Below are 15,134 nucleotides of genomic sequence, written 5' to 3'. Positions count from 1 at the left end.
TTCTGGGTCATTTTATACTTAGAAAATCACAAGGAGCCAGGCGGTGGTATATGCCTTTAATCCCTGCACTCAGGAGGCAGAGGTAGGCAGATCTCCGAGTTGAGGCCAGACTGGTTGTCTACAGAGTGAGTTCCAGGACAGCCAGGAGAAATCCTGTCGTGAAAACCCAACCAAACCAAACCAACAACAATAAAAGCCACAAAGGAGCAGTTGTTTCTGTGGTTGTACATCAATAACTACGACCTTACAAAGGAGCACTTGAAACAGTTAACAATACTTTAAATATAGCTAAAATGTACTTTCCTGGATTCCACAAAATTAAAAACACTCCACCAGAATTTAGCAAAACAAACCAATAAACAAACAAGGAAAAAAAAAACAGAAAAAAATGTTCTATTGATTTTCTTTTTTTCTTTTTTTTAACAAATCTTTTTCACCTGTGGAGTTTCATGGCTGCTTCTGTATTCACGGTGTTCTGTGATGTTCTCTTGGGGGAATGTGTGAGAAGAAAGTCTGGCGATACCCAGATAATGGACTGGACAAAGGAGAGGTTACTTTTAATAGTATTTTCTTACACACACACACACACACACACACACACACACACGGGGGAGGGGGGGGTCTCGTGAAACCCAGGTTGGTCTACAATTCACTCTGCATCCAAGGATGACCTTGTACTTCTGATCCTCCTGCCTCCACTTCCTGGGTGCTGGGAAGAAGCCATGCACCAACCACCATGTGCTGCTCTCCGCCATCTTTGGAAAGGCCTTCCTGTAGGTTAGGCAGGCGTTCTACCAAATAAGCCATGTCACGGACCTCTTCAGGCAACTCTGGATGTTCTACAATGCTTTATACAGACTTCTCAAGTGGGAGTTTCCCCCCTTTTTTGTTTTTGGTTTGGGTTGTTTGTTTTGAGACAGGATTTCACTCTGGAGACCAGGTGGCCTCAAACTAATGATAGACTTCCTGTCTTGCAAGTGCTGAGTTAGAGGCGGGAACCATGGTGCCCAGCAATTGATTAATTAGAATATAGATCCTGAAACCACACCAGTGACTTCATGTTCTGTTCAATTCAAATCAGTTGCTCTATCTTGTCCTGTGGCTGAGGTTTTGTAATCCCCTGTATTGGTTTCACAGGGACGGGGTTGGTTCACCGAGTTCTGTAGTTTTCCAAGGGGTGACACATCTCTTTTATCAGATGCGATCATCTCAAGGGCTCAATGTGGTTAGCTCCCCGCCCCCCAACACCAGAGCATCTTCTAAGTATCAGGTCAATCATGGGGTTGGACCCACGTATTTCAAACCCGTCATTTGTGCATGCAAGATTGAACGTATTGACAAGAAACACAGCTGACTGTTCTCCGAGTGACAGACACTTGGTTCACTTCACAGAGGCTATGTGACACATCCCCAAGTCTGAATAACCACAGTCAGCCCTTCTGTCAAAGCACAAAGATTTCCACTTAAGAAGAACCAACTTCACTCTCGCTGCAGACACGGGCACAACAGTCTGTCCCCAGAGATAGCCTAGTACTTCAGAATGAGGCCGAGAAGTCTGACAGCAGGCACACCAAAGGCATGTGCTCAGTGGTCAAAACTGAGTAAAGTCAGGGTCAGCAAAAGGGCCTAGCAGTTAAAGGCACTTAACACGGAGACTGGAGACCTGTGTTTGATTCTTCTATCCCCACTCACAGGTAGAAGGAGAGAGCTGACTCAATGCTGTTCTCTCACCTTCATAGGTAAGCAACGGCATGCAGACACCCCTCCCCCATCCCAGATCGAGTGTACCCTCCACAATAATAATACAAAAAATTGGACTGGAGAGATGGCTCATTGGTTAAGAGAACTGACTGTTCTTCCAGAGGTCCTGAGTTCAGTTCCCAGCAACAATAATACAAAAAATTGGCAAATTTAAAAATTAGTAAATTTTGTACTGCCTCATCAAGGACAGTCTTAAGGGTAACTGGCCCGGACTCTTTCCTTTCATTAACACCAAATGTGCAGTATTGAAGGAGCCCATGGCTGTGGTGCAGAGTACCACAGCCTGTGCCAGCAGTTTTATCCACTAGTGCTGTTTCACTGTAGGTGCAGGAGGTCAGCATGGCACAAAGAGCAAACCCTGCCTTAACATTTTCATACAATTCCTTTTAATCCATAAGAGGGGCCCTGGGAACCCTCTGGGAGCCCCGGGTGACACTTCCACTGTTGGAAGGCAGAGACTATGAAATCCAAAAGCTGTCTAATCTGCTCAAAGCTGGTGTCCTGGTCGGGTTGGGTAAAGAAGATTTGAAAGGTTTAGTTTAATTCTGGCTCCTCCCACCTGTCCTCCTGCTTTTATTTACTTAGTTAAAACATTCAGTTGTGGTAATTCAATATACATTTTGTGTGGCTCAGTGGGAAGAAGTATTGGTCATGGAAGCCCTATGGGAAGGGGGAGAGCTGACTCATGTGCACCCATTGGGGGGCATGTACACACACACACACACACACACACACACACACACACACACACCCCACACACACACACCCCACACACAAATAGAAACAGAAAAAAAAATCTGTGCAGTTGGTTCCATTAGCATTTTCTTGCTAGGAAAGGAAGTCACTATACCATGTTACTGAGAAATTATCAAATGATCATGAATTAACACCCCCCCCCAAAAAAAAAAACCAAAGAGACTAGTTCAGCTCCTGCCTGCAATCCCTCTTTTAGACCTTTCACACCATGGGTACTTGGGGTGCATTCATACAAGTGTCTTCAAAAATAATCGGGTGTCCTAATTCAGCCACATGCAAATGAATACTCCCCTAAAGAGGCCTTATTATAATTTCCAGCCCTTGATGTCGGCATAACCCCTACAGTTCCCTAACTTCTTGCTTTCTAACTTCTGTTTACTGACCCGTTGCTTCAGCTGGCTCAGTATAGCATCAATTAGTACCACTGTGTGTTGATTAAGTTTCCCCAGAACCCCGAGAAGGCTGCCTTGTATTTATTAATGACTGCACTGGGCACTACTATTTTTCAATAGCATTTAAAAATGAGTAAATTACTGATGCTAGACTATAAAAGAATTTCAAATTTCAAAGGCAAGGAGGGGAAAAAAAAAAAAGAAAGAGCATATCATTTCAAACCATCCCTAATACTTGCACGGCTGGTTCTATTTTCAATGTAATATTCAAGGGGTGTGTGTCTTCAGCTCTTGACTCTTGTTCTAACCTCAGCATTTTGGAATATACATGACATGAGTTGGGGAATGGAGACATAGACCCGGTGATTAATTAAGAGCTGGTTTAACAGGTCTAAATTTCATTATCATACACACACACACACACACACACACACACACACACACACACACACGAATTAACTACCATACATCTGATTCAGCAAGACTCCACCCACAAGGTTAATGAGAGAGACAGAGACAGAGACAGAGACAGAGAGACAGACACTGACTGAGACTGCAAACCGAGGTGCCAAATTATGTTGTCAAGGGTAATTCAACAACCAACGGCAAGCTCGCCCAGTTTAAACTGTCCTATTTGGTAGCGAATTCCACGTAGCATATTAGGTGAAGTTTGAGATGCCCACCTTGGTACAGAGTTTGCTGCCTGAAGGAAGCCAGAGAGGATCCAATCTTTCCAGAGATGAATCTTCCCTAAGTAAATGCCAAGTGATGGGGGTGTGGGGGGGTGGGAAGCAGTTCTCATTTGCCCAGCCTCCTGAAGTGAAAATCTGCAAGCTACCCTCCATCCCCCCAAAGGATCTGGCCGTGAGGTAAAAGCATTCCTCCCTTTGTCTTAAGCTCCTCTTTGATGTGCAAGTCACTGGTGGAGTAAACTATGATGGCTTTGATGTTGAACTTGGAGACTTTATTGTTACTAGCATGCCTACAAGGAGAGCCGCCAGTCACTTCTCACATCTGAACAACCATGTTCCTTTACGGCCCCTTTTTTACAAGCATCAAATCCTTAAATACATGTTTTCCCATTCCTGCTGATTACCATGCTATCTGTGGTGGGGGAGGGCCGCGCTCAAATATAATTGCAGCACCCACGTTTTTCTGTAAACACCCCGAGGCACCCTCAGATGGCAGGTAACCAAACTCCCTCAACAAGAGAAGCTTAAGTTCAAAACAGATTTCTAGCAAATAAAAACAACCCGGAAAACACTCTTGAGTTGTCTTAGCAGTCAAAACGAGGAGTTTGGTCAGTTTTTCTCCTAAGCAACCATTTGAAACGACACTGAAACGACACAGAAACGATTACGCCACTTTAAGAGCTTGAGGAGGCAGCAGCCGCAGCAGCAGGAGCAGCAGCCTTGCGAGAGGTTGCCAAAAACTTGAACCATCTTAACTCATTGTAACAACTTTGTTTCTCTGCAGTGGTCCAAACAGGAAACTTCTGTTAGATGATTCTGCTGGATAGAGGCTTGGCTTCCCCCTTAAATTTCTACCCATCCAGAAACAAGCAATGTGCAGAGTCTTTAAAGACGCTGTTGAAGATACATCTGTAGTTTCATGTGCCCACTCCTGTCAGATTTTCTTTTCAAACTTCGTTTTAATCACCTCTGGATACGTCAAAAATCATCCCCTCAGCCCCAACCCCACTTACATCACACTATTTGGGTTTCTAACAGACCCTTCTTCTGATCAACACTGCAATAAAACTTAGGGATTCAGACCTGAGATGAAGTAGGACAGATCTCCATGCTTCCTTCTGTTTTTTATTTTTATTTTTAATTTCTCCCCCCCCCCCAGCAGGTAACACAGGAGGCAGCCATTTCTACCTGCTAATCACTGCAAACACATTGGGAGAGTCCACATCTCCTACGGATTTGGGGATTTCACATGCAGTCGGGAATACAATCACTGTGGAATACAGTGGTTAAGGATGTTTGGTGGTTTTCATTTCTCAGCTAATTCCCCACCCCTAGGTTTCAACTCAACCATCAAAAATAGAAAAGACTTTGGGCTAGAACTTGATAAAGCAAGGCTATAATTTGTCAGAAAGAAGTCTGGGCATTTTTGTTAATATTAATGAAAGCCTTCTTGTTTTAAAACGTATTTAAATAGCTGGCATTAGCAATTACCTCTTTCTACCTTAGAATTTTCACTTCCAAAAGGAGCTGGCTAGCCGACTGAAGTGTCGTAAGCAATTATAGCTGAGGACAGGGAGTAAAGAAGTCAGCAGGCTTCCCTACCTCTTGAACGAGACCCCAGCCCACCTTTCAACTGTAACAGAAACATTTTTATAGAAATGAGAGCTCTGGAAAAGACCTTGACAGCTGTCAGTCGCAGCCTTCTAATTTTACAAACAAAGAACGCACGCAAGTGAAAAAACCTGCCAGTTACCAGATCTGGGCTAGAACCCGTCTTCATCTTCTGCTTCCTCCACACATAGGGGCTTTCCACTCCTCAACATTGTGTGACAACACTGGGGACCAGATGACTCATGTACAAAATAAAGGTGTTGAACTTAAGCGATTTCTCAATCGGAATCATCTATACGGCTTACAATTTACCACCACGTGCGACCCACCAATGCCATCAGACCAAGTTCACCAGAATCTCAAGTAGCACACACACACAGGTACACACACACACACACACTATTCAAATTTGTACTTTTAAGCATGTGTCTGTGAAGGGGTATGTGCACGTGAGTACAGGAAGCCAGAAGAGGGTGTTGGATCTTCTGGAGCCGGAGTTACATGTGGTTGTTACTGGGCCTGACATGAGCACCTGGAATAAGACGCAGGTCCTCTCTAAGAGCAGTAAGAATTCTTAATATCCCAGCTCTCTAATCCCTAAGAGGCTGTATGCCTTGAAAGTTCCATCCAGTCTAATATCCTGACAATACTGGGTGCTAAGAGGCCAGATAGCCTCTGAGCTCCCCTTCTAGGCCTATGGGAGGGCATTTTAGCAAGGGCTGGGGAAACCCTGTGATTGAGCTCTCTCATGCTCATCCACCAAGTCATATTTCTGTCAGACTGGCTGTGCTGCTACAGTTACCTATATGAAGGCAGCTGGCACGTTTACTCAGACATCACCCACCACAGCATACACTCAACCAAGGACTCAGACTACATATGTCATGGTCACCACTGTCCGCACAGCCCACAGCATTGAAGCTGCTACAAGCAATGGGGTATATTGCGCAACCACTTCCCAGGGCCAGAGTAGGTTGTAGTGCTATCTGCCTCCACACCACTCAGAGTCCAACATTACAGACTTTTCTAGAGGAGAACTCACTCTACACAAAAGGCAGGGTGTCTGGTTATTGGAATCAGAGACAGAGTGTCTGGTCATTTGGAGTAGGAGATACAGTGTCTGGTCATTTGGAGTAGGAGATACAGTGTCTGGTCATTTGGAGGCTCCCTAAACCTCACTCCCCCAGCTTGGCCACTGCAGGCACACTTGGAGGATGCTTATGCCTGAGAAAGGTCCTTTTGTTCCTAGGACCTGCCTAGGAAGGGCTTGAGGGGTAGGAAATCTTTACTTTGTTGCCGAAAAAAAGAAATAAAATTTAAAAGCAATTAAAAGGCAACATGGGAAAGACATTGCTGTTTCCACTGGAGTTGACCCAGACTCTGTGGCAGACTCCCCCACCTGCTCTGGGAGATAGAGTTCTCACACACAGGGCTGGAACTCACCCAGTCAATGTTGCAAACGGAGGTCAGAACTCCAGACAGCGCCATTCAGAAAAAGGAGCACAGAGCTTTGTCAGCATCATAAGCACCTCTATTGGAGTACCTGGACTGTCTAGGGACCCTCTCCTGGTTCAGGTCATTTGGGGTTAAGAGATCTAGGGTAGCCTTCTACCCTCCTCCTCCATGTTGGTGTTCTAGGAAGGCCACAGAAAACCGTTTCAAGTGCGGCTGTTATTGAAGTGATGATAGAAATCCCTCACATTGGGTTCCCATCTCTATTTCTTTTCAGTGGACCCCAAGGAAGTCCGGTTTACCCTAAGATCGTTCACTGTTGGAGTTTTGCTTTCGTCCTAAGTTAGGAGGCCAGAGCAGGGTTTTCCAAATGGATCTAACCCTCGATTCCATCAAAAGAATTTTTGTGAATACTCATTGGCTTTGGCCCAGACCACCAGAAACAGAACTCTATGCAAGACATACGCCTTCCAAGGAAGGGGTGGCCATGACTGCCAGTCTCTAGGAGCCACTGAGGGAGTAGAGCAGCCCACTGCGCACCCCAGCACTGACAGCTTAGAACAGAAGGGTGTAACAAATTGAGGCCCAAGGATGCCTGCCTACATCAGAAACACCCAGGATGCTGATTAAATCCGCCCTCCAGACCCCACCCAACACTGACTCCATCAGGCCATCTCTAGGTGGGACTCAGTAATCCTCCAGTTAGGAGCTCTACTCCAGGGTACGGGAACCAGTCTCAGGATCATTTGCGAAGATATGTTATAGTTAACTCTTAGATTACTTGAAAGCAAACCATGCTCACACAAAAATTAAGAGTTGGCCTTAACCAGTTAATATTTTGTGGAATCAGATGGTTTTGTGTATCGCCAAGTCAGGTCTCTGGTTTCAAATGGCACGTACCTCTGAGAAACTACAAACACGAAAGCCCAAAACCCTCAGCACAGTCCTCTCTGGTTAACTGTGGCTGCCAACCTCTTGGTATTTTTTTAAAAAATGCTGATTCACCACCCGAGACACCTGACTGACAGGAAGAGCTTGAATCTGACTATAACAGCATACAGGTCGCACCAGGATGATCTATCTAGCATACAGGAAACGCTGAAGCATTGTCTGAAATAAATATTTATGTTTGCACCGTGTTCTGTAGAAATCAGAAGTGAGAAAGGGAGATAACAATCCGTGACAATCAAAAGAAAAGAAAAGAAAGGAAAGGAAAGAAACACAAATAGAACTAGGGTCCACTTCTGGGTGGTGCCCTTTGAAAAAGAAACAATTTGCTTCAATAGCTGATCTCAACCTAACCACAAGTCCTCACTTCTTAACCACGACCTTATTTCTAAGATCAAAGGGCAACAGCAGCAGTTTCTCTGCCCCCCACTCCAATCCCTTTTTGTTGTTGTTGTTGTTGTTTTTGCCTTGTTTTCATGAAAAGTTCCAGCTGCCGCTTTCGAGTACTGAGTAGCAGCAAGGCAGAATCATCCTTCTTTAAAACCCCAGCAGCATCTTTCATCTTGGTTACCTCTGCTAACACAGCCCGGGTCCCAGACTTCAAACAACGGAAATCCCAACCTACCCTGTGTCCTTACACCTCTGAGATGTGTCCCCCTGGCTCCCCAAAGGTATTTCTGTGGGAAAGATCGGTATTCTCAGGATTTAGGGGCCTCTGGCTTCTCCGCAGAGGTAAGATTGTTTCATGGTTGATACATCAAGCCCAGCCGAATTCAAAGCTCACTGAAGAGCCAGGCTATTACTCAAATGAGAGCTCTTCTCGGATTCTATGCGGGGTGCTTTTATGTGCCTTGTTGTTTATATGGTGTTTTTCGTGTGTTTCATTTGTCTTTTTTTTTTTTTTTTTTTGAACCCTGTCTTTTGTTTTACAGGCTGGGCTCAACTTTCCTATGTAGCTGACTGAGGATAGCCTTAAGTTGCGGCTCCTACCTCACGAGGGCTGGGATGACTGGCGTGTACCGCTGTGCCTGCTTCATGCAGGACTGGAGCCTGAGTACAGAGCATTCTAAATGTCAGGCAAGCCCTCTCCCAACTGAGCAGCACCCTAGCCTGTTTCCAGTAGATGAAACCGGAAACTCTATCAAGCTCAATTACCCTGCACCATACATACTTCGTTTTCTAGACAACCTGAAGGCTTGGGTGAATTAAACCACCCGAGTCTTCATAAGCCAAAGAGCTAAATAGTCCCTCTGTATATATTTAAAATTATTCTGATGCCAAAAAGATCATCAGTGGTTCTAAATATTCATTCTCATTCTCTCTCTCTCTCTCTCTCTCTCTCTCTCTCTCTCTCTCTCTCGTGTGTGTGTGTGTGTGTGTGTGTGTGTGTGTGTGTGCGCGTGTCAGTGAAAAGGTCTTAACTTGAAAATGAATAATGCTGGATTTCACTGACTTTTTTTTTTTTTTTAAGAAAAATCAAGGGTAGAGAATAGAATTGAAGTCAAAACTTTTATGACAACAAGACAAGGATTTTTATACAGGTCTTAAATGCTCACAAACCAAATGACTCTCAAATGTGGTATAGACAATGGGGTGCTATAAACAAGCTTCAACAGAGTTTAAGTTTCTTTAAAATGACCCTTCCCTCCAAGAAAACACTAGAGATTCGTTATCTAGTAAGTCATTTCTAATAACTGCCTAAGATAGTGAATTACACTTTGGAAACTGGTGAAGAATGTCCCACAGCCGTGGAGAAAATATTCACAACCTTTGACCTCTTCCACTAGCCTGACAGGAATTTCATTAGTACTGGCGTAGCTATTGCTTGTCATGCGCAAGTATCCACTAGAGGGCAGCCTCATCTCAGATGTGATACTGCTTTGCAAAAGTGGGGGGAAGCTTATGAGAGCTTGTAATGTTCCTATAATTATTTTTGTGACTTTAAATTTTTTCCTGGATAGTTAAAATAATCAACACAAGTCAAATAAAGTACCCACAAACACTTAAGACCCTGCTTCCACAAATTACAATGATTACCACTAGGATTGATCCCCAGTTGAGTTATAGAGCCTTCTTTATGTACTTTAATATGTTTGAAATAAAGTTGTTTTTGTTGTTGTTGTTTTGTTAACCTCTAAATTAAGCACCAAGTCAGCCACATCATATTAGGTATATGGACCTCACTTTTTGCATCAAAATGTCAAGCATTTCTAAACAAACTAAGTGTGTTTTTCATTTGAGGTAGAAACTGACCACGATTGTTATAAGATGGCTGAATGGTGAACTTTGAGTGAGATGGGAGGTAGACTGATGCCAGAACTACTTAGAAGTGTGTGTGTGTGTGTGTGTGTGTGTGTGTGTGTGTGTGTGTGTGTCTTCTTGTTTTTAAATATCAGTCTTCAGTTTGAGGGACGAATTACATGTGTCCCATACAGCACTGGAAGGTGGGCTCAGAACTAAGATCCCAAGAACTAAGCAGACATGACTGCTTGATATGGGATGAGTTTTCTAATTCAGCATGGAGTAGTCTATCTCTGGAGCTCCCCATCAACAGGAAGTGTTTCAAGCCTAACATGGCATCCATGTCACAAGAATGTTGTGAAGAACACCCACTTGCTGATGGGACATTTAATCCGAGTGACCCGAAGTTTCATTTCTTCCCGAGCCTCTGAAGTAACAGCACATCTCAATCCAGTACCTGGAGAGGTTAAGTGCCAACCCAGCAAGAAGTGAGCTTCTGCAGCTCTTCAAGAAAACTTCTATTTCTGCTGATGGGAAAGACACCAAGCTTCTCAACAGTAGGCACTGACGCCCCTTGGCTATTCAACACAACCATGCTGACAGGCATTCGACCACGTAAAACATATTAAAATAAAAAGATGTCCCCGTGAACACCCTCCTTTGCCTAAAGATAAATGGGACAGGCAGGCAAACATTTGGCTGAATTCTGTCATGACGATGACTCCTTGCAAAGGTCGGCTGCACTTCACGATGCTGTTCTGTATTATCTAGGAAAGTCAAGCTTGGTTTTCCCCCAGATCTTAATACCAAGCAGGCTTAATGAAAATCACGAAGAGCAATGAGAAGCAAATAAGAATAACCCCATTTGTACCAAATTGATTTTATTAAAGAGTAATTTAAAGATATTAGGCTCAGCAAAGCATTACATAATTGAATCTATTTTTCCCCCATATAAACGGCAGACTTTATCATTTACGCTAACTAGAGGCAAAGTTATATACAGGGCATTTTTACAGCTTCCTTCGTGGGGTGACAAGAAGACGCTGAGACTTAGTTGCCTGGTCCAGGCTCTACCAGATGTCAGCCGAAAACCTTTATCTATGGCCTATGGCCCAGGTAGCTTCATTTTCTTCACCTCAAATGCCTGGGATCATCGGACAACACAGACAGGAGTGCGAATGAGACATGAAGTGCACACAGGTTAATGCCCTGCCCCTATTGGCTCGGGAAATGGAGAAAAGTACTGGCGGGAGTCAACTTGGCTTTCTGTAGCCATGAGTGCAGAGGGTTAAGTCATACTATCTCATAACCCAACAGGGCCTAGTTTCACTTAACATAAAAATCTAGAAACAAAATACTTCAAGTGCTTTCCCCTCCACCCCCCATATTGCCCATCAGCTAAAATGAGCTTGTATTTAGACCTCTTCTCCAGGCGTAGCACTCTGAGCGTTTATGGGAAAAGCCTGTTCTGTCATGTCACCCACACAATACTGATGGTTACAGAGAGCTCAGGTGGTGAATCTCTCCATCCACCAGTTCAAGGGCCAAAACACATGGGAAGGATTCTCGGGGAGTGGCTACATGGGGCATAGATTCTATCTGTCCTTCCTCAAAGGGTCGGCGTGTGGACTTGGAAACATTACACATCAGTTCACCCTTGAAGTGACAGGTGAATGTTTAAACATTCACTCTAAAATCAGAAAAATATAAAATGAGTGTAGCTGATGGCTTAATGTGACTAAAGGTTATGGTTTTGATCGATCAGATGTGAAACATGCACACTACAGCAGCTTCGATCTTTCTGCAATGAACGCTGTGAGTATGTAGAAAACAAAAAGGCCATCTTTCTTGTGCCTTTTGGCGCCTTTTGGAACGAGGAGATGAACATATGAAGTTAACACCCTATCAACCAAGCTACACCCAGGCCTGCACAAACACCGCCATTACATTCCCAGACAACAAATCCCATACAAGGAATTTTATTGATGGTGAAGTTTTTAGGAAGACTCATTCATCCATCCATCCATGTATCCATCCATCCATCCATCCATCCATCCATCCATCCATTCACCTATTCATCCACCCACCCACCGCCCCTCCACAAAGTTAACTTTTGTCCTAATAAACGGCCCTTTTTAAATATTATCTTCCTAGGAATCACAGAGTAAGTTGCAAAGCCAATGGCTGCTCCCCCAGATGTTTGGCAATGATTTGTTTGCTGACCTTGCTGACCATTGGTATTCTGATCTCCATGGCTGGAAGGGAAGATGGGAGAAAAGAAGTCTAGAGAACTATGAATTTACTTACAGATATGGCTACTGAACATAAAAAAAGAATCAAGACTTAAATTCCAGGGATAACTAAATTTGCGTAGTTATCGTTTTTTGCTTTCTACCTGGCTAATGTTTATAGTAGAGCGCTCAGCGTGGCTGATGGCAAATCACCCAACAGAAACATACTTTTGTCGCACATGTCCTATGACACAATTGAAAAAACATAGCATTGAGAAGCTGCCTATGAAAACCGCATTTAAAAACCACCCCTCGGACCAGCACTGCTCCCTTTACATCCATCCAAATTCAGACCTTCTGTCTTTAATTATCTTTAATGTTTATTTATTATGTCTTTATGCATGTGAACATGTGCATGCCATGGCACACGTGGGGGGGGGTCAGAGGCCAACTTGGGAGTCTTTCTTTCCACTCTGTGGGTTCCAGGGACAGAACTCAGGTCCTCTGACTTGGCAGCAGGTACCCGTACCCAGCGAAGGCATCTCTCAGGCCTGGGACCTTCTGTCTTTCAAAGAACAGTCCTCTTTGCAACAAACAAACAAAAAACAAACAAACAAAAACACTTGGTGTTTGGCTAGCAGCCATTTGAGTTTTCCCTTTTCAACGTCAGCCTTCACTTTCTCCCAGACCAATCCATCACAGGTCCCCTAAAGGGGACACAAATCCCTACCTAGTAAGGGGATAGATATCACACGAAGGATGTTTAAAATGAGACTAGAAATTGAATCCAATTTTCACATGGTAAAAACAAAAGCAAAATTGTTCCAGACTGTTGAAGTTATGTGTGACACCAAAGCCCAATACACAGAACATTTCCAAAGGCTCCAGGTGCCTTGGCATCTGTGTGACAAACTGGAGGGAAAAAGCCAGGACAGGATGGAGGCTCCCACCTGAGCCTTCAGCCTTCCAAGTTCCCTTCCACAGAGGCTGCAGAGCCATACAATACCAACGGCTCCTGCTCAAGCCTTCCAACACTCAGTTACCAGCCAGCAGCACAGGCCCGTGTGGTGGCCAGACCAAGTGCCCCTTGCCTCCATAATAAACATCATCCCTACTCTTTCCCTGTGCCCAAGGAGCAATCCAAATGGTAGTAGGAATCTGTTGTTAAGCAGGCAAACAAACAGAACATACTGAAGAGAAGAGTTGCTCTAACTCAAGGTTATTGCCTCCTGAGCATCGAACCACTTTAAGCCTAAACTAATTTGACAACTAACACAGAGAAAGGATTTTCTTCTTTGGTGAGTTCAAAAAGGCCTGATTTAATGATTGTTTAAAAAACATCATTAAATCGGGCAACAAAGAAGATGCCTCTCTTTTTATAGTGGCTTGTTCTCTCCTCCTCTCTTCACCGGCAAATCTACACACCAGAAGGCTATACTATGAAGAAGAACCTTTCTGTTTTGCACGAAGAATCTAATTATGTAAACCCTTGCATATGGAACCAATTTAACTATTAAAACCAAGAGGCAGCAGGGAAGTATTTAATACGATTCCAGGCCAGTTTTTTTTCCTCCCTTAAATCTGATATGGAAACATTTACGGCATTCCTTGCCTTCCCACAAACTATTTTTCTAAATTTTGCACCAAAGCAAGACAATCCTATTAAGACAAAAGACGTAAGATGCTGGGACAGAAACACTCTAATTCATATACCCCCAACAACCCTAAGCTTGGGTTTTAGAGAAAACTATGGGTTGGACTTATAGACATATTTTTTTTTCCTTTCTCAGTGACAATGCTATCAATCTAGGAATCTATTATTTTACAGAAGCCAGAGGAAGCTCTGAAGTTGTGTGTGTGTGTGTGTGTGTGTGTGTGTGTGTGTGTGTGTGTGTGTGTGTGTCTGTCTGTCTGTCTGTCTGTCTGTCTGTCTGTCTCAGGGGTGTTTGGGGGGGGATACTGACGGCCTCCGGGGCTTTTTATCACAAGGCGAGTTTGGTTAGAACTATGCTTGGTACTAAACCTACAAAAACCAAAAGCCAACTTACTAAAAAAAAAAAAATCAGTCTCAAATAATATCATCAAAAGACAGTTCCTTAATATATGAGGTTTACTGTTCAGCAGGAGAAAAAAAGGCAATTAAAAAGAAGTCCCTCTCGGCTTCTCACCTTCCTCCCTATCAACACAGAATGGATGAGGACCAAGGAATACTTCCCGAACAGCAAATTCTATGTATTTTTTTTTTAATTTAAGGAGGTGAAGGAACGAATTACAACTGACTTCGCGGCTTCTGCCTTTAGTTTTCACTTAACAGGTTTAATGAAAAGAATTACCATGATTCTCTTTTGGGGAGGGGAAAGCTATTTCTTTTACATAACAAGAAACCTCAACACCTTTCCTTCTCCAATACTTTCACACACTTAAGACCACGCGAAGCTCTTCCCTCTCGTGTTATACCAGTCACATATTATAAAAGTGATTCAACCTCACTTCCCGCAAGTGGTAGGGGAAAGGCACTGAATCTGCTGTGGGCGCATCCTACAGAGAGATTTCATCGCACGCAGCCAGCTCATCTCAGCGTCCTGAATGCTTCGACTTGTTAATAATTAATAAAAGATGCCACCCAATCTCTAGTGAAAAACACGGTGATCTGAAAGAAAAGCCGGCGTAGATACGGTACGGGTGTCCTTCATCCTGGATTGCAACGACAAAATAATCCTAAACCTAGCAAACGTTTAAAGAGCACCGGGCGGCCGCGCTGGAGGGCAAAACCCCGGCAAGACCTTCAGGGTGCTCACAATTGCTGCCTCTGAGAGGAGCGGTCACTGTGCCACAGACAGATGGAGCTTTAAATCCCCAAGCCGGGCGACGGGGCCTGCACATTGCTTGGGCAGATTATCCGCCGGGAGGACCCAGCAGGCGCACGATCGCGCAGAGTGCTGCGGGCTGAGTCTTTCCAGGGCCATCTGCAAAGGTCGAGGCGCCTGTTTCGATTTCTCCCTGCGGCACAAGCAACTTCCTGCGCACCTCCAAACTTTGTCTCCATCACA

At 44.1% G+C, this 15,134-nt stretch overlaps 1 protein-coding gene across 5 annotated transcripts in view; it reads right to left on the bottom strand.

Annotated features, from left to right (window-relative positions):
- The window catches only part of Rora (RAR-related orphan receptor A), a 733,021-nt gene that overhangs the window by 83,244 nt on the left and 634,643 nt on the right, over nt 1-15,134 (bottom strand).

This window comes from Rattus norvegicus, chromosome 8 (genome assembly GCF_036323735.1).
Source record: "Rattus norvegicus strain BN/NHsdMcwi chromosome 8, GRCr8, whole genome shotgun sequence".
In the NCBI taxonomy this organism is placed as follows: domain Eukaryota; kingdom Metazoa; phylum Chordata; class Mammalia; order Rodentia; family Muridae; genus Rattus; species Rattus norvegicus.
The sequence above is the reverse complement of the archived record's forward strand: the minus strand, read 5'-3'. Positions and strand labels throughout refer to the sequence as shown.